We start from the raw sequence: 21,534 nt of genomic DNA, 5'->3' as shown, positions 1-21,534 counted from the left end.
TGATAACCTCAACATCTCCACATAAGCATAAAACAGAAGCTTCCTGTCTCATTCTTAACTGGACAGCCTCTATGCGAGAGATTAACATTAATCCAGGGCTTATGACATTTAAAATGGCAAGAGCCTTTTACTGCAGCAAGAGGGCATCACGGACTAGAGGTGGACTCTGAATGTGCTTTACGGCAAGGCTTTCCATTTAACCCATTAACTACCAGCAGGTTTAATAGCCTGTCAATCATTCTGACGGCTTTCAGGTCTGTGGTGAAAGTCAAATTGTTTTGTTGATGTTATCCATGGATTCACTCTTCTGCATTTCAGTGTTATATCTGTATATGCAGAAGTTTATGAATAAAGATTGAAATAACCAGGGAGGCCTGATGTAACTTCAAGACAAAGTTGGTCTAGAGAATGAAATTGTAAATGAAAATTTTTTCCTGTTTTGCACATTTATTCATTGTGCTGAATAAATGCATGTAAAATATATGAGCTCTGCTCCAAAACTTAGTGAGCTGCCAATCTTCATAAACCCTTCATAGGGAGTTGCCGATTAATACGTCATCCTAAGTGAAATGGAACATGAATTGAAACATTGGACATTTAGTTTAGGTTGTTTAGAAATGTTGCTAATGAGTACAATACTTTAAAACACAGATAATTTATTGCACAATATTGGGTAAACTGATCTTGGAGTATAACATTTTTAGTTTATTTTTTAAATATAAATAAATAAACCCTACTATATTATAAAAAAAATTATGAAAGCAGAAAACTATATTTTTACAAACTCCTTCTTAAATAGCTGTACGCTATCATGCAAAAGTGTGTGGGGTCGATATAAGATATAGTTATATATAATAGCTCGTATGTGCACTTGTATTTGAAAAAAGCCTCCTACTGTTCACCTGTTTAAAACTGTTTTTTATTTATTTAATAAATAGATATCTATTATTATCCCCCCCCCCGCCCCCCTATTATATATATTATAACTATATATTATAATGCGAATATTATTCAATTTAAAATAACTCTTTTTTGTTTTTTATGTCTTTTAAAATTCAATGGTTATTATTTCCTGGTGATGGCAAAGTTGAATTTTCAGAAGCATTATTTCCCTCCACATGACACTGAAGACTAGTTAATAAGGAATCCTTCTAATATGCTGATTTTGTACTCATGAAACATTTCTTATCATTATCAGTGTTGAAAACAATTGTGCTGTTTAATATTTCTGTTGGAAAACAAGATCATTTTTGTTTTCAGGATTCTTGCCAATCTTTTAATACATTAAATGCATCTCTGGGGAAGTCGTGGCCTAGTGGTTTAGAGAGTTTTAACTCCTAATCCTAAGGTTGTGGGGTTTCGAGGTCTTCATGGCCGGGCTAATACCCACGACCTGATCCGGTGCCTGTCCTTGAGCAAGAGCGAACCGAACCCCCCAACTGCCCCCCGGGGGCCACATACATAACTGGCTGCCCCATCGGGTGCTCCGGGTGGGTGTGTTCACGGTGTGTGTGTGTGTTCACTGCTGTGTGTGTGCACTTTGGATGGGGTTAAAGCAGAGCCACAAATTCTGAGTACGGAGTCACCATACTTGGCTGTATGTCACATCACATTTCAACCATACTTGGCTGTATGTCACATCACATTTCACTTCAAATTAAAGACAGAAAAAAATGTGAGCTATACCAATCACAAGCAATAAATACTATTTTTTCCTTAAATAAACAAAGCACTGAAATCAGTTGAGCACAACCATACATTGACGTACTCTGGACTGAGCTCAGAAAAACAACTAATTACCATTACAGAAGCTAGAATGTAATTAAAGTCTTGAAATGGGATTTAGGCTACACTTGTTCAAACATTATTTTTTCTTTGGACAGAACCCCCCCCCATTAATTATACATTCTTAATTAAAACAGAGCTAGCTCTAAACATCACGCTCCATTCAGAGCCGGCTACAATCAAATTACAAACTAAAGAGAAAACCATGAGAGAATAATCAAACTCTTAAAAGCCTGTTTATATTTGTGTCGCCCATCATCATAATTAGCCGTTTCAAAACAGGTAAAAAAAACCCATCAGATTCTTAGGTGTTCCAGGCTTCATGAATCATTGTAAACTGGTTTAAAAGGGCTACAGTCATCTCGCTTCTCCTATTTAGCTAGAGATTCACACAGCAGGCAGCATCATTGATTTTGTGCCCTGCTGTCAAATCGCGCCTTTCGTCTCCCCCTTTTGATTTAATTGACACGGGCAATGCTGTTCCAAACCAGCAAATTTTGTGCTAAGTGCAACCAAAAAGCATTTGGCTTCTCAGCTCTCAAAGGTTTTCTTATTAGTGACCAGAGAGCAAAGATGAAGCTGATGAACAGTGCTGCACTGATGCAGTGCACTCTACTCTCAATATGGCAGAAGATGTTGGTGGTGCTAGTTACTGTAACTTCAACTTTGACAAACAAAAACTGCAAAACAAACAAGAAATTTTGTTCTCACCCCCCACCCCCCCTCAAATTCTCCCCTCAATAACGATGCTGTTATTTTGAGCTTTCTATTCATCAAAGAAACCTGAAAAAAAAAAAAAAGTTCTCAAAAAATTATGAACCAGCACAATTGCTTTCAACATTGATAACAGGGCTTTGAAAACGAAAAAAAATTCAAATAAATTCCAAAAAAAAAAAAAACTTTCAACATTGATAACAGGGCTTTGAAAACGAAAAAAAATTAAATAAAATTCAACCGGTTCACTCCGAGCAGAATCGATATTTTAACGTTTCTGTTCCTGTATTCTTTAAAAAAAAAACACTTGTATAAAAACAGTTATAAAAACAAATTAATTTAAGGTGAAGCTGATGCCTACCTCTCTCATTCGGCACAAATCCAAATGTTTCCATATTCCTGACGTATCTGGATGCTAAAATATTATTTATTATATAGTGTTTGTACTTTCATCGACATCAGCACAGTGAGGCACGGTCATGCTGAACGCAACAAATTTTGTACAGCGGAGCAGTGTAACTTTTTATTTGTTTCTTCAATATAGCAAAATTATGTTGTGTATGTGCATAAGGCGTCGGTGTGATGGTCATACCAATGCTGGTTAGTTATACAGAACATTATTCAAAGCTGTCGAGCTTTTGCAAAATAATTAAAACTGTAAAGCTTTGGCAAAATAAAGAAAACTGCTCTCTGCTGTGCTCTGGGCTGTTTCGGTTTCCTTTCCAAAAAACTTTGGAACGTGTCACAATGACCGTAATTTAGAACATTTTTTTTTTTTTTTTTTCTGTTAATTTCTGTCAAATAATTTAAGTGAAATATATTTAGTGTATATATGCCTATATCCTTACTATGTAAAGCTATAGTTTCTTTTTTCTGTTCTGTTTTTCCCCCCTCCATTCATAGAAGTGCTTCAGGTGCGTGTGATCCCCTCCCCCCCCCCCCCCCCCCCCCCCCCCCCCCTTGTATTCATGTTACACTATCCCCCTCAGACAAAATCTTCCCCTCTTCTTCGGTGCATTGCCATTGCCCCCCCCCTTGTACCTACAACCTAGATGAGTTACACAGCTTAGTGATCTGTTGAATTCATGTTCCTATCCTAAGACATTTCACTCGTTGGCACTTCAGCGTCACATTTTGATCAAGTAGGGCCTCAAACTACTGGAATTCAGTGATTGTGATTGGTACTTAGACAGCAAATTTCAAATCAATATTAAATGGGCGCACGATTACATAACATTAATTAACCGGTTAATGGCGCATTTAAAATTTTCGAATTCTGTTCGGAGGAAACTATAAAAATTTGATTTCTGTTTTTCTGTTTTCTGGTTCTGTTCATCTTGTTTCCTGTTAACTAAGATTTCGTTTCCCCCAGTTCCGTATTTTTTTGTTTTTTTTTTTTTTTGTTCGTCGACGGTTGTTAGGAGTGATTGTTGATAATAATAGAAGTGATGATCTTATTAAGCAAATAAGCATTTTTTTATAATTTTTTAGCACATTGAAGACAGAATTCAGCATTGTCATCATGAATAAATTCCATTTTAGAATGTTATAATAGAAAAGAGTTATTTCATTCATTTTATTTTACAATATTATGATTTTTGAGCAAATAAATGCAATAGTTCAAAATGAGGTTTAAAATGAATCCTACAGCAATGACTCTGAATCATTTATTAGACTTGAATCATCTCTGTTGAGTTGTTCATGGCATGAAGATCGATGCGTCTATCAAAGACCTGCAAGTTTCCTGTTTAAACGGACGCTCTATAAAATGTAGTGCCTCATGTGTGTTATTATGTGATATATCTGTATGCGTCAGAGCCTCTGACTGAACCAGTATAGTACTCACAGGGCCCGATGGTCCTCTGGGGCCTTCTTCTATTTTACCCAAAGGAATAAAGAACAACACAAACCTCACACAGAGAAAAGAAAAGGGAATCAAAGGAACCAGGAGGATAGACTGAGTCTGAACCTCAGTTATATGTAAAAGGTTTTTCTAACACAAGATTTATTAGACAGAACTGGTAAACAAGTGAACAGACTCACCTCCTCCCAGCACACATGCACAGAACATAACTAAATAAATAAAACATGCAGCTTACACCACCTTTTGCCCCTTTTATTCCACTGGCCTCCCTCCAGGCCAGGCAAACCCCTATGGAGTGAGATGTTAGAAGAGACGAATGTATCATGAGGTAAATAAGCACACGAAAATCTGATGGCTGTGTCTGTGATGGGGATTTCAAACAGAGCTCTGAGATGGTTACATAACCCCAGGATCCCTTTAAATCGCCCTTCAGTCCATCCTTTTTGTCCTGCAACCACCCCCGGGTCACCCTTCATCCCCTGAAAAACAACAACAAATAGTCACACATATGCATACAACATATGAACACACAGATAAGATTGTCTAGGGGTGAATAACCTGTGACTGGGCCAAAGTGGGCAACCGCTGACACAAGATATTCATTTAAAAATGTATTTTATCGTTATTTTATGTTATTGTCCTTTTTATTTTATTATTGTTTATAATTATTTTATTAGTGGTTACATTCTTGAAAAAAGTCTCTTATGCTCACCAAGGCTGCAATAATGCGATCAAAAAAAAAAAAAAAGCAGTAAAAATTAAAAAATGTATTACAATATTTAAATAAAATATTATTTAAATATTACAAAATTTAAATAAAATTAAAAATCTAAATAAAATAGTTTTAATATATGTGTTATACCAAAGCTGAATTTTCAGCTGTCATTATTCCTGTCTTATTCTGGTTTTGTGTTAAAAAAAAAAAAAAAAAATTAATAAAAAATTAAATTTAAAATAACTTTTGTAACAATGTAAAAGTCTTCAGTGTCACTTTTTACCAATGTGCTCCTGCTATTAAAATAAGTATTAAATATTAGTATGTATCTACAGTGTGTGTATGTGTGTGTGTGTGTGTGTGTGTGTGTGTGTGTGTGTGTGTGTGTGTGTGTGTGTGTGTGTGTGTGTGTGTGTGTGTACACAACAATACAAATTCTCAACCTTCTTGACTTGACCTTTCCAAGCATTTATGATTACTAGATACTGATGTATATTATTTTTTATTATTTATAAAAAAAATGTCATTGTTTGTTCATTATAATCAAAATATTAAAATTCAACAAACACACACCCTTCCCTGACTATTACTTATTTTCTTGACCTTTTTCATGCCAGGCAATCACAATTTCTAACAATGACTAAACTGCAATGAGAGTGACACCTAAATTCACATCATGTCATGACATAAGTCAGTGGAAAGATCACACACAACAACACTGTTTCAAACACTGAAAAAGCAATGAAGCTGTAATAAGCATGATTCATTCATGCTGTGATGCATGCTTGGAGTCTAGCATCCAGCACCACACATATCACACTTATCTTTCTTTGGTGGTATTGATGTGATGTGGCACATTAAACTAGAATATTTAAATGTTAAATGTCAAACTGGTCTCTGAACACTTATTTAATCTAACTTCCATTATACAAAAGATGCATACATCACGCATGCTGGTGTGCCACTTAATTACAGCCACTAAACATGAAATCAATGTTCTGTAAGTCGCCATAGTACATCAAGTCACACAGATAGGACAGGAATTTATCGGCCAATAGATGGCACTTTTGTCACTGAAGATAAATTCCTGTCTCACTCACGTATCGCATCCATTTTGAGATGCTGTCCTCTCTCAAGACAATGCAAACTGAGCATCTTTTATACTGGCAGGCGAGACGCTGAGCATTTACTGTCTATATACAGTCTGGAATCCATTTGTAGTTTCAGATACTCCAACACACAGAATTCATAGTTAAATGATGCAAAGATATGAAGGATTTTGAATTCAATGCTCTATTTTCTTTCAAAACAAACAACATTGAGAGATAGAAAGAGTTGGAGGAAGTGATGAAGAGAGAAGGGACCATCACAAAACATCCCTGTGGTGATTTTAGTGGTGTAAGACTTGACTGAACACTGTATGTACATTAGAATTCCTCAGAGGAACTCTGTGGAAAGGTAATACATATGTCTACTCAACCTGGAAAAGACATTTCCCCCAAGATGTACAGTTTTTTCTTTTTCATAATATTGCTTACAAGCACAACAAAGTGCACACAAAAGACAGCAGTGTGTTTGGTCTAATGCCAAAGCGCACAGTCTCTGTTCCTCTCTGTAATTGCCACCTCCCAAAAAAATCTCCTGAGTGATCAGATTGCTATCCGTTTTGATTGCAGCTTGGAAATTCTGCACTACAGCAATCCAATCCATTAAAAAAAAAAAAAAACATCAAAAGCTTCAAGTTATATTTGAGAAGTTGACATGTTTTCACTGTGCTTCATGAAAATAACAAAAATATTCTGGAATTTCGTAATATAAAATAATGTATATTTTTTATGATCAACTTTCTGAATATGTTTGAATTTTAAGATGCAATTTTGAGAGAAATATTGAAATAACAGTAGGTCCCCAATGTTGAATAGCACATAAAAACCTATTTTAATGAATCATTTAGTTGTTGAATTCAAATAAATAATAAAAAGTGGTATATCTTTGGATTTTATTGTCTAAAAAATATAATTCATAGAAAAAATTATAAAATGTTCACAATTATTTTTAAGTAATTCTTCTGGCACAGCTAATTTGAACCTTGGATCTAAACAAAGACCATCTTAACTTACTAACTAACTAAACTAACATTTAAGCTAAAATAAATTAATTAATGGGAAGGAAATGTGCTGGTTATCAGCTATAAAGGCTCATTTAAATGGTCCTGTGGTGTGACATGCTAAATCAATTCAAAACAGCACTTTTCGAATATTATTATAATTATTGCACATGCAACACTCATAACCTCATATTAACATTTGTACTTTTAAAAATTAATTTGCCACTCCACAGGGTCATTTATAATGAACTAGTGAATCGAAAGAGTGAAAAACATGGGAGGCATGAATGGAGGTTGATTAAATGGTGGTTAAAAATGATGACAAATTATAGAACACTTTCTTTGGATTATTTATACAAACTGTGTATATTTTTAATGTCATTTGGGACACCACACACTTAAATAAAAGTGTCCTTAGCCAAACAATGTAACCTATTATAAAAGTAAGTGGTTATGATGTACTGTAGGTATCCCTGCATTCTGACCTATTACCCGCAGCAGAACACTAAGGTCAAAAGTATGTTAACCACACTTTGTGTATTGACCATGAACAACTCTCTAACATATAGCAGCAATTACTCAGCTCTGAACTCTTGTAGCGTGAGTCTGTCAGTTCGCTTTCTTTGCGCTGTCAGGACAAACTTATGCAGATGCTACACAGCCCTCTCACTGTTCTCAGACTCCAGTCACAGTCCAATGCCTGTGTGAAAGGGTGGAGATGACACGCACACACACATATACACTGCTCTCACAAGAGTAAATTGGAACACTGCATGCATACTCTCCTTCTGTCCGAACTCAAAGGTGCAGCGAAGCAAAAAGCCTCTCCCTCTGGTCCTCTTTGTCAAGCATCAGCTCCCTCACCAAACCCCTGTGTAATCCTGAATCCCTGCGTGAAGATTTATAGGAAATGTTCTCGCTGAGGGAAGAGAGTGTCTTTTACGGCCAGCTGATGATAGACGGTCATTCGTGATCAGTAATAAAAGCCACAGAATGGACAGAGTCTGAATGCCTCTACTATGAGCTCGACCACACAATTGCTCTTCTTACTTTGGGCTCTCCTGCAGAGAAAAGCAACTTGAACCAGCCTAAGGTGGTTTGTTGCACTTGCAGCCTGTCAAAACAGCTGTTTTAGATGGTTTAGTTGGTCTGTCCACTCTAAAAGCAGCTGGTGAGTGCCCGAAACTCCTTGTTTGTGCTGTTTTTTCCAGCAGAGCCATTATCATTTCCATTCATGCTCATGTAAATGCAGCTGCTTTTCAACTGTGGGAACTTTTGGCCTTGTTGACTTATAAACTCCTCTAAAACAATACTAAACAAAAATGCACAAATAAAGTCCCTTAAAACACACTTTTTAAGTTTTTCAATATTTTCCAACTGAAGAATTATGTTTGTATATATTTTCTTTAATCCAACAAATGTTATTTCTATCACAAACATTATGTGCTGGAAATCAATTTTTTAACTTGTTTTTAAACACTTGAAACACTTTTAAGTTTATAAACAGGTCATAAGGGTATATTTTTACACAATATTTGGCTGAGATACAACTATTTGAAAATCTGGAATCTGAGGGTGCAAAAAAATAAAAATATTGAGAAAATCGCTTCTAAAGTTGTCCAAATGAAGTTCCTAGCAATGCATATTACTAATGATAATACATTTTTGATATATTTACGGTAGGATATTTACAAAATATCTTCATGGAACATGAGCTTTACATAATATCCTAATAATTTTTGGCATAAAAATGTATCATTTTGACCCATACAGTGTATTTTTTGGTATTGCTACAAATATACCTGTGCTACTTATGACTGCTTTTGTACTACAGGATCACATATTTGCAGCCAAAACCATGGTCATGGTGAAACAGTTATAATTTTAATTTGTGCAATATTGATTGTCTTTTTTTTTCTAAAAAAAGCACTGACATTTTTAAAGTTTCAAAGTTTAAAATGCTTTTAAAATGTTAATTAAAATTTTGTAAAATTGAAAGTGGTTCTGCAACATAAGTAAAACAACCAAACCTATAAAAGCAAAATGAAATGAAAGCATAGTAAAACATTTCCAAAATTCTTTATAAAAGAAAATGAAATAAAAATTAAGATTTTTTTTTGAGTATTTTTAAAAATAAGTAATAATATTTACAAATAATAGTTAGTTTTATTACAAAATTCACATGCTTAAAGTCTAGTATGATGCAAAGGGTCTCTGGGGTGCGCAAAGAATTTAACCAACAACCAAGTGTTTCAGTAGTTTAAGAATTTTTTATTTGGTTTCTTAACGTGTTTGTTTTCCTAATGGGCACCGCAAAAATACCAAAGACCCCGAGGCATTTTGTTCTATGAAAGGACCACAAGAAGGTCAAACATTGACAGACGGCCCTGATATTGTATGATACAGACTGTATTTTATTGCAAAGCCAAAGGGACTGAGCCCCACCTTTCATCTCTGAATACAGCTCATGGTTAAAATAAACTTCTCTCCACATAATGGTGTGGTTTCTGTGCATCTTCATACATAAAACTCAATTTAATTGAGTGTCTCAGGATCACAGCATGCCCTACAGTATAGAAATATTACTAATGTATTGAATACGCATCTCTACAAAACCCCACCCACCCAACCATTCAAAATGACATGCGTCAAAGTTTTCTAACTGGCTAATGCATGCAGGCATGCTGGCTGTCATTTGTTGCTAAGACACTACACTTAAACTGAACGATGGTACAAAAATAGTGAATACAACTGTGACTCATTTTACGTCATAAACTACAGAAAAATTCTCAAAATTCTATATTTATCAACAATAAATCAGCCTACACTGTTTGTCCTTGTCCTTTTGTCCCTCCGGGCTTTAGCACAGTTGAATCATGGCATGTCCTGTACTTGAACATACACAGCTTCAAGGCCTTCCAAAATTAAAGCACAGATTTCTTGATAAATTATTAGGGTTTTGCTCTTTTTAATGCTCCAGGTTTAAAAACAAGAAAATAGTTTTGACTCCGGCCAGTTTCCAGTTAAAATGAAATTCTATAGGCTAAGACATTTCCGAGGGTATAAAAGCAGAAATGTGTTTTTTTTTTTAAATAGAAGAATAAACTTCCTTAAATATGAGCTTTCTATTTCTGCTTTGAAACTCTCTGAAATGACTTGCCTCATAAGACTCCAATTGTAACTGCATGGCTGTAAATGCAATTTTTCTATGTTTTGAAAGTTGTTTCTGTGGCAGTCAACAGTATGTCAAAAATGCCGCTGATAGCCCTTAACCTGCTTTTAACCCGGAACATTCATTTAATCACACCCAAGCCTGAATCATTTGCCCCAAGTTAGATGTCAGGTGGGTTTGTCTGGGATCAGATAAACATTGCTCCTGGTTACTTTTTGCCCATTTGACTAAATTGAAACAGTAATAATTGTCACTTAGACGAAATTAAGAAAGATTATTTTGAGCTAAACTGGCCACAAACTCAAAAATAATCTAGTGTTTAGACATCACACCATCTGAATGATACAATTAACTCGCTTTAATTACTGTACTTGTCAAACTGAGGGACTTGAAACAGGTTGTATCAAATTGACTGGAAAAGAAAAATGTAGGTTATAAAACATGTTTTCATTAATGAAGGTATCCAGGCACAATTCTGGTGTGATATAAACTCATAAGCATGAGAAAAACAGATCCATAACACTGGGTATGGAAGAGCACAGCAAAAGATCATTTCCTAAATCAGTAGTTGAATAATAAAAAATAACGCAAAAAAATATAAATAAATATCTACAAAAAAGAACAATTTACTTAAGACTGCATAAGATAAAGACTTTAATATTTTTTTCTTATTCCACTACCAAATAAATGTATTTTTATTCACACATAAATCTAACAAAAAATTGCAAGGTTTATTATTTAAAAAGAACAACAATAATAATAATAAAGAGAGAAATTGACAACAGATTAAAAAAGAAACATAATTAAATGATTTTTTTTTTGCAGTGTGTCAATGCTTTGCAGTTAATTCACCAGAAAAACCAGGTGACCAGAAGTCAAACAGTAAGCAAACAGGGTAACTTATATGGTTAACTTATGAGAAGAAGGTTAAAGGTCAGACAGGCACACGGTTTGCCCTGACACATGACTGTGTGTGTCAGCCGTGAGTCTGAACTGACAAGTTAAGGAGCTGCATGTAAACACTCCCTCTTGGCTCTGTTTAATATATATATTTATATACTGTAAATTTATATTCATACACTGCCATTGCCCCTGGTGAGATCTGACACCCCTGGGCTTCATGAAAATTATTGCAGACCTTTTGCAAAAGCACTGTTCATAATTACCATCTGTCAGGCTAGAGTCTGAGGAGTGATGCAGGATATGTGTGTGTGTGCGTGTATGTGCAGCTTTTTAACATGCTGAGCGGACAGCTAGTGTTTGACTGAGGGAAGCCAATCTGTAGGATGCAAACGTGTCCTTCCCTCTCTGTTCTCAGGAGGACAGCACTGAATAAATGCTTCATCTCACCTTACTGACAGACAGACAGCACATGTGTCTAAACAGCCTTCAAGGTCACTGACAATGGTGCATGTGTTTCCACTGACCTCACAAGATATCTACTCAGATATCTATGTCTATGTTCAGAATGGGGTGCTAGCTTAGTACTTAGTGCAGTATACACTGTTTCCTACTTATTATTCTTTAAAAATAGTAAATTAAACTATTACATTATTACACAATAAATGTAGCATGCTACATTGTTGCCATGACCTCATCAAGTTTTAACCATTTTGGAAAAAGTTATTTTGTTAATTTTCATTGATTTTTCTTTTCTTTCTTTCTTTCTTTCTTTTTTTAGCAGTCAGGTCATGTTAAAAATCAAATCCACCACTTTCATTCTTCTCATGTACAAAAAAAAAAAAAAAAAAAAAAAAAAAAAAACTATCACCAAGGCAGTACTTTTATATCTTGACTGATGCAAGAGTAAAAGTAATATGTTAGTAAACTATTTTGAACATAATTATAGCTCACATCCCAAATCTCCAGTTTAACATCATTCAATATCAAATTTTCCTTGAAAAAAATGATAATAAAATAGTATAATTAAACATGAAAAACTAAAGATAAATGAAAATTACATTTAACATAAAGGGGCCGTTTACACGACAACGTTTTCAGCCAAAAACTTTTTATGCGTTTTGACTGTTCGTTTACATGACAATGGCGTTTTGGGGACTGTATAAAACGACACTGTTATCGTTTCCGTGTAAACACCCAATATGGGAATTTTTGAAAACGGTGACGTCATACATGTGCGTAGTATGTGTTAGGTATGTAGACACATGACAATGGCGTTTTGGGTTTAAAGGCAAAGAGCGGAAAACAATACACAACAATGGAGCTATTTATTAACTGTGTTGCTTGACTGCAAAGAGTTTGCTAATGCTCTCGCTCAGCAAAGTGTGGATTTACTTCACCAGATCATTACAACCAACAGCAGAGACGCATCATATACAACATATAATCGTCACTTCCCTACAGGTACTGTTTACTAACAAGGTGACAGCGCCAACTACTGGCCTGGAATACCTAATACAGCGTTTTTGGCCGTTTTCGCAGATATGTGTAAATGTGAATTGTTTTGAAAATGTTGTGTATATGTGAATTTTTTTTGTGAACTTTTTTTTAAAAATTTTAAGTTTTTAACTTTTGGGTTTTTTACTACACCTTGTATATGTGAATTTTTTTTAAAAGTTACATTCAACTAAAAAAAAGCTGTAACCTTTAGAACTCGAAACTTTCTCCTCATTTATTGAAACTAAAATGCAAAAAAAAAAAAGTCCAAACCAGTAACTGTTGTGACATTTGAGCGCAAGACTCATGGTGACCACAAGGGGACGCTTGTGAGCATCCTTCCAAATAATGAAACAATTGGGACAAACCTATGTTCTTTTAGATTTCAACACAAACATAAAGGGCACATTTTGATTTTAATTCAAAATTATGGGGCAATTTGGATAAAAAAAAAAAAAAAAGGGTCACCCCAATGCCATTGGTTGAGCTAATGTTGCTATGCCAGGCTGGTCGTGCTGCTTAAATTGCTGTGTATGTTTTGAAAATGCCACAGTGTTTACACTTCCCAACCTACGAATGGTTTACTTTAAAAAAAACAACAACAGAAAACTTCAAAAAACTTCAAAAATCTTACCTTGACAGCTTCAGCATCACAAGTTCCAGGTGGACCCTGTGTTGAAGAAATAAATCTCAGTATGAGTAAATCAAATCAGCTTACACTTGCAATTTAGAAGCCTCACTTTTAACAGGGCTTACGAGTCTGTCTGCGGCTTACAGCCATGCCGGACCCTTAATCAATTTTAAAATGTCTTGGCTTATTTAATATTTTAAAAAATGTAACATTCTAGCAGCTTTAACTGCGCTATGGACCCTGCAACCGCTTATTCCAGGACAGCATTGCAGCTTTGCGCTGCGTTATTAGCAACTCCTACTTGTTGCCAAACACCTGCAAAACTTCCTTGACAAAGGTCACTAGAACACACATCAGCTTCAAAATCTCCAGACAGATAAGGGCTCCTGGACCGCACATGGTGTTCCTCGACACCTCGAGGCTGGGGGGAGGTAAGTCTGGTGCGCACGCGGGGCCTGACGACAGCTGCCACGATTCATAAATGCCAGCTCCCGAGGACAGAAGCAAGGTTGGCACATGCCACGGAAATTATCGGGACACTGCCATTTAAAAATGTCACTCTTCGAAACCACTTCCCTCCTGACTCTTGTGACTTTGTGTTCACTACTTTATAACTTTCCTGTAATGGAAAGTAACAGAGATTTACAGCAGCATGTGTAAAAACTAAAGTGCCAGTCAATGTTAGTATGCAGAGCAGATCAGGCAACATTTGCAGTTCGTTTTGCCGTTTTGTGGATCTTTAAAGAAATAGCTAAACCAAAAATGAAAACTTAGAAATTTGTTTTTCGTTTTTTTTTTTTGTATTTTTTTATAATGATTGGGAAATGTGATTACAATGAATGGGGTGTTAAATGTTTTAAATGTGGTCATTATGTATTATAAATTTGAGTTCTTATTATGAGCCAATATTTTGGTCTTGTTTGAAAAACAGACCCTTATTCTTATCTGGCACTGAATGTTGACACTATTGTCATCTGTAGAGATGCTTTAAAGCTGAATCAAACTTCATAATTGATGAAATGTTAAACAGTTACTGAACTGAATGATGAAATGCAACACTGAACTGACATGAGCTGAATGAATGAAACTGTCTTTTTTAAATAGCTGCACTTTAGAGCAGAATTGAATTTGTCTCATATTTGATCAAGTTTGCATTCATGAGTTCGCTGCTTTTCCTGTTTATTACTGTGAAGCTGCTTTGAAAACATTCTGTATTGTTTACACATTTATAAATTCAGGTGACTTTACTTGAATCTTTTCAATGAATCTGATTGATTCGATTTACAAACACACTCTTAATTATTTGCTCACAATCAGACTCATTACTTCACTGCCGTTGCCAAGGCAAAAGACGTAACTTCGATTTTTGTCGACAAAAATGAGCTATTGATATCTTTTGGGACATTCAAGACGATCCTTTATCATGTAGTATATGTATTTGAGTCAATGTCGTTGTTTTTCCGAGGAAAACTAATGAGGTCGTCTCAATCGTACGACTTCGAAAAAAAACCCCGAGAGAAAACAAGGCAGAACAGCGTATAACACCAATTACCGCTACTTTCACTTTGTTGGAAATGCCCAAACTGAGTTACGGCCTTTCCTGCTTTTGTTTTTGGCCATGCATTAATTGACAGTTATGGTGCGGTTTGGAGTTTATACGGTTGATCTGCCTTTGTTCGTACTGTCATTAAAGTCTGCTGCATTTTAATTACAATGTAGACATACAACGAATTGAATTAGATAGATGCGATCTTCCCAAAACAGCTCCATATAACAAAGCACTAGTAAAGACTAGATACCTTGGCAGCAATACAGTAATGCAGTGAATAACCTTTAAAGCATTCTTTCTTTTTTCTTTTTGTAATACAGATGCATTCACTCAGGCTGTCACTTATAGTTAGATGTGTGTGGGACTCGAATGCTGTAGATGAGCATGATCAATCATAAATCAGTAGCCTAGGTTAGGATATTTCCTACAAATCAAATTTAAAAGCAATTATGCTATGTCTCTCATTCGTTTACGTTACTGAGCATAGCAACTAAACTGGTATCCACGGTATCCACTTATGTTAACTTTTAGTCTTGCTTGTTATGATCAAATAAATAAAAAAAAATAAAAAATAAACCTTAACTACACTCACATTACTATATGCAATATCCTGAGACAGCCCATGATCACTAGATTTCGATACAGGTGTTATTTTTTTACTATAAACAATGTTTGTAAATGGTGATCAGCAACCAAACTATGGATAATGGTAAAGTTACTGTCTTTGGGCCTTGGTGTGACTTACTCACGTTTTGCAGGACAATGCAAAGACAGAGTACATTAACTTCAAAATAGGGGTAAAAACAAATCAGTTGAGTTCAAAATTTTTTAATGTAGATAATTCCATTACTAAACATCTAATGTTAAATTTCCAGTGTCCTGACCTACAATTAATTTGGCTGGACAAGTCAAAAAAAACTTAAATTCGTTTTTTATCCAGTTGCACTACCAGCGAGTTAAGGTTTCTTTGCTTGTTGTAGTGAGAGTACAGATGAGTCCTTGCTGCCACACACATATTAATTTTTTCCGCTCATTTTATGTGCATTAATAAACGAGACGTTAAGTCTTAAACACGACATCTTTTCTCATAAAAATGACAATTATTGTTAAAACAAACATCTTTTTTCATAATATAACGAGATATGTCGTTAAAACTACAGTGTCTTTGGTTCATGAAAACCACATACTAATAATTGTTAAATTAAGTTTTGTCTCATGAAAATGCACACATTATCTAGTTAAAAACGACATTTGTTGTTTCTCATTAAAACAACATATTTTTCATAAAAATGACATACTATCAGAAAAATGCTATGTTCTTTTACCGTTATAGAAGAGGGTTATTATTATGGTGAGGCAAGTTAAGCGGATTGGTCTGCACTGCTGTCCACCACGTCATCCTGCGATAAACAATGATCTGCACGCTGGCGGAAGTGGATAATAGTACAGATAATGAGATCAGGATGGCAACGAATTTAATGTCATTGCATTATAGAAGGAATACACACAACATATTTGTTTCATTTAGCATAGAATTACACCTTCAAGCTTTTAGTTAATTTTTAAGGTGCGTTGAGAAAGAAGTTCACAAGACGGCAAAAGTGCACCTGTTATTTTACAAAAGCATTTGTAACTTGTTTTGGGGTGTACACCTAAATAAAATCGGGACATTTACATTTTTCGCTGTTTTCACAACTGCAATTATTGCCCATCGCTGCCGAGCCGAGAAGGCAGTTTTATGCTCATGTAAGCTATATCTTCGCAAAAATAATCGCCTATGATCCAACCAAACAGTAGAACAATAACCGTATTGTGATAATGTGCAGTGCCGGTACATAAGATGACATCTTATTCTGCATTATGGAACAAACAGTAAAGGCAGGTTGAGTTGAAAAGTGGCATTACGGGGCCACCCACCCATTTGAAACAAACAGGCTATTAAAGCATATAATTTCTCTCTTTTTTTTCTTTCTTTTTTTTTTGATGAAGAACAAAATCTAGCTTAATTTAAAATAAATAAATACTCCAAAACCAGAGTACAATTATTGGATAGCATTATACAGAACGGAGAAAATGTCCTAATAAACATGCCGCTACAATAAAAACAATAAAATTAAAATACATTTAAAACAGTCCACTTATCCACTTCAGCAGCGTGCAGATCCTCATTTATTGCAGTACTGTGGCAACAGCAGCGCGGACAATCGCTTAGCTTGCTAACATAATGGAACCATCTTCTATAACAGGAAACAACATATCATTTTTATGACATAATATGTCGTTATTACGAGAAAAAGATGTTGTTTTAATGAGATAATTATGTTGTTTTAACAAGAAAATATGTCTTTTTAATGAGAAAAGATTATAACGAGAAAAGAAGTCATTTTAACACGAGAAAAAAATATGTTGTTTTAACAAGATAATTGTGTCGCTTTAAACGGAAAAATATGTCGTTTTAATGACATAACTCATTTTTAGGAGAAAAGATGTCGTTAAACCGGCATAAGATCTCGTTATTACAACATAATTGAGTGGGGGAAAAATGTGTGTGTGGCAGCAATGCGCCACCGTACATTACAGTAGTAAACACAATCACTGGTGAAGTTTAGTAGTGAATAACTACTTCAATGTCAGTCTGTTGCTTACACAAAGGCTATCATATAACTGCTCAAAATCCTTTTTATAGTAATTGCATGGAAAATGAGCAACCAGCACAATCTGAACACAAAAAATAGTCAAACTATTTTTTGAACAAAGTTAGAGAGCAAATAAGTTCAGAATCGATTCGCTGCAATATAGCACTGTATTAATATTTAGAGCTGACACACTCGATTATAAAACCTCGAGACGTCCGTTGTCAAAATAATATTGTAACAGATTAGTTGCTAAATAATTTTTATTTACCGTGTAAGCGGCTCATTTCGTGCAGTATTTAAATCTGCGGTGACCAAAGGTGGCGAGCAGTAGTAATGAGCCCTACGAGAGGGTTTTACTCAGCACAGCTACCGCAGGAGAAGAAGCCGAAGTAGCCAATATGCTGGCCTCGTTCTTATGTCAGGCGTTGCTTCCAGTACAGCGTACTCTCAGCTGCACTTCAGCGTGATGGGTGAAGGCGTTCAGGCGCGGTCCGTCGGAGTAAGCTTCACGAGAAGAAGAAACAAGAAAAAAAAAAGCGCCCGAGAGATAAAACTATCGGACGAGAGATCATCCAAAGTGTGGGAGCAAAAAGAGAGCAAGAAAATGTTAGGCCCTCGAACATTTGGAAATGTGACCGTTTTCCACTGCCAATGCAAAAGTTTTTCTTCACAATAAGGAGTGAATAGTGTTCTGCTCTTTCCCCCAGGTCGTCGGCAATTCCGTCAGTTCAGGCATATAGCTGTTTGTGTTAACATTTTATCGCTTATTACATTTTGAATTTTGCCTGTTATAAGGACCAATGTACTATTTATAATCGATGAACCAGAGTATGTATGGGTCAGTGTTTTGATTACAGAAGAGTTTGACAAAGGATAACTAACACATAATACAACACAACTCCGGGTATGTTTTTGATGAGGATATGACAATGCAAAATGGTTAAAATCTCTAAAAAGTCTATGTTGAATGATAAAGACCCTTTGTTAATAATTTACTTGGGGAAAAAATGGGCAAAACTAAAATATAAGTACATAAACCGATTCATCGATTAATCGTAAAAATAATCGACCGATTAATCGATTATCAAAATAATCGTTAGTTGCAGCCCTAAATCATTCATTTCCCACTTAAAAGAGATTCAGTAAAGCTGCCAATGTTTATCCAGTTCTGTGTGGGTACAACCAAGCCAAAGGCAATGTAAATATGCCAGAAATTTCTGATGCAACAAACATTTCAAAGCCTGAAGTGTGCGTGTGTGTGATTTTTACTTCACACACATTTCCATACTGATGCCACGGCTGTGATGAGATGACTATTTATCAAGCAGTAAACTAGGGCCCCTTTGAGTGTCTCATCAGGATCTTCAATAACACTTATGGATGTGACTGCTCTTAATATGGCCCTCTGGGCTGCTTGAAATCGTAATTTGAAACATTGATCCTCACAGGGCATGTGATTGAAATTTCACTTGAGCCAATGCAAGAACCAAGAAAACTCATCTGGAGGGGGATGAATATAGCAGAAAGTCTCTGTCCATTATACACAATGACAAATTTTGTTTGCTTTGAAGCACATTAATGACAACAATCATGCTTTCTAAATCTGAAATGACTATGAATTGCAGGGGGACGAAATAAGGTAGAAGTGATATAAATGAAATGGTACAAATGAGTTGCAGCTCAAAGATTATATTCAAATATATACATTTATTTTTCATAAATATAATATAATATTTATTTATTTATTTATTTATTTTCTAATTCAATATACAAACTTGTTTCATTTAATTAAAATGAATTGTTTTACACAGTATTTTGGGAACAAAAACTTTTCTAAACGTAATATACTTTTGGCTATGTAGACATTACATTTCCAGTTTTAGAAGAAATTTAGCAGAAAGCTGGAGCATGGATTCAAAAAATGTATTTTTTTGCTGAAATATCTCACTAAAACAAATATGTAAGAGAAAAACACCAAAAATGCAAAATATTTAATATACCAAATATAACATACACAGGTATCAAACTTAAAGTTTTATTTAATTTCTTTTATAATGCACTCCTGCACTAATTAAACAAAATGGTAACAATTTACATTAAGGTTACCTTTGTAAAGGGATTTTAAAGGTGTTCATAAAAGACTAATAACTCATTTACAAATGAAATATAAATCTTTCATAAGCAGTTATAAATGCATGAATAAAAAGCATGATTTTAATGCAATACCTGCCAAATAGTGAGACATTTTAAACTCACAATTTATAAAAGCTTAATAAATATAATTATTCAAACTTGTTTCACAAAAAAATAGATTCCTGATTTATTTCATGAGGCAGAAAAAAATAGATTATTACAAGCGGGAAACTAAGGTTGCTGTATTTATGGCCAAAGTTCCTTGAGGTTCATTTACAAAGTTCAAAATTCATTTACATTAAGGTTCCTGTGTTTTATAGCACTCATGAATAAATGGTTTACAGAGTGTCCACTTTACATTAAGGTGCACTTTCCACGTTATTAACATCTATAATTCCTGAAAAAATGTTTCACCCCTACATTAAGGTTTTACAGGTAGCATATATTGAGTTTTGTTCCCCCAAAATATAGTTTGATAACAAAATTTTCCAGATATCAAATTGCCGTGGATAAGCATCGCCAGACTTTTGGAAGTATCATGGGTAAGAGGGTAATGAGAAAGCCATAAATCAGCACCCCTTCAGTCTAAGCTATAATGAGTCTGCATCATGAAACACAGCAGGAATCTGGTTTTTGAGTAAAAAGTAAGTATGAATAAATATATTTATTGAAATTTAATACATGTGAGTCACAAAATTGCCCACTATTAAGCCCAGAGTATTGCATTAAAAATCACCCCCTTTTTGTGAAATGCATTTTATAACTGTTTTATCGATAATTTATAATGCATTTTATAATGCAGAATTAGTGCTCTGCATTTAGCCATCAAAGTGCACACACACGGCGGTGAACACACACACACCGCCTTGAACACACACCTGGAGCGGTGGGGCAGACATTTTATGCTCTGCGGCGCAGGGGGGGGGCAGTTGGAGTTGATTGCCTTGCTCAAGGGGCACACTCAGTGCATTAGTATTGCTGGTTCAAGATACGAACCCACAGCCTTGGGGTTAGAAGTCAAACTCTCTAACCACTGGAGCCCACGACTCCCCCAATAATAATACTAACTCCTCTCAGCAAATCCACTCAGTCTATTTTTCAACTGTTGATTAAATCGGTTCCTGTACTGTAAAAAAAAAAAAAAAAAAAAAAAAAATCTCCAAAACAGGATGCAGAGAGGCCCTAAAAGATTACTTGGATGCCAAAGCACTTAAAACAAACTTTATAGATATCATTTGCATTACGCAATAAAATATATCAAATCAGTTGGCAGCCAGGGAATAATAAACTAAATGCAAAAGACATTTTGCGCCGATAAATAAAACTCTACTACTAATCTAATGAGTCTTGCTTTGACATTTCACAGGACAGGCCTTGGTAGTTTTTCAGTGGTCAATTATTCAACTTTCACTTTGAATTCTCCCTCAATACTACGAATGCGTAGTCACTTTCTTGTCTGCCTCAATGTAAAAAAGCTTTACAAACTATAAACTATAATTCTTACCGGTGGTCCTGGAGCCCCTTGATCTCCTGTTTTCCCCTGTCTGTCATGCTGCGAAGAAGATAAGTGAGTGAGTAAAGATAGATAGTTTATTTCAACAACAGGTTCATGTTTGGCAATGCTGGGGGGTAATTGGGAGAAGATAGTTTTTTTTGTTTGAGTGATTTGTTTTTAATTAACAGAAATAAAACAGCTTAATTGCAGAGCTCTGTGTGGTGCATCACTTTCTCTATACCACCCAGGTCTATCACCTCCCTTCCAGCTGGTGACAAACCATGGCCACCATCAATCCAAAACAGACACTCTGTGACAAACCAGAACAGGCCCCTG

General features: G+C 35.2%; 1 long non-coding RNA gene across 1 annotated transcript; it reads right to left on the bottom strand.

Annotated features, from left to right (window-relative positions):
* Positions 1-4,809: 4,809 nt before the first annotated feature.
* Positions 4,810-21,248, bottom strand: LOC122147341. The gene is made up of 3 exons (XR_006161583.1): positions 21,208-21,248; positions 13,389-13,424; positions 4,810-4,842 (listed from the first exon to the last, which is right to left on the bottom strand). It is a non-coding gene; the product is annotated as an uncharacterized LOC122147341 (long non-coding RNA).
* Positions 21,249-21,534: the final 286 nt, after the last annotated feature.

Source organism: Cyprinus carpio, chromosome A13 (genome assembly GCF_018340385.1).
Source record: "Cyprinus carpio isolate SPL01 chromosome A13, ASM1834038v1, whole genome shotgun sequence".
NCBI lineage: Eukaryota > Metazoa > Chordata > Actinopteri > Cypriniformes > Cyprinidae > Cyprinus > Cyprinus carpio.
This window is presented reverse-complemented; position numbering and strand designations above follow the sequence as displayed.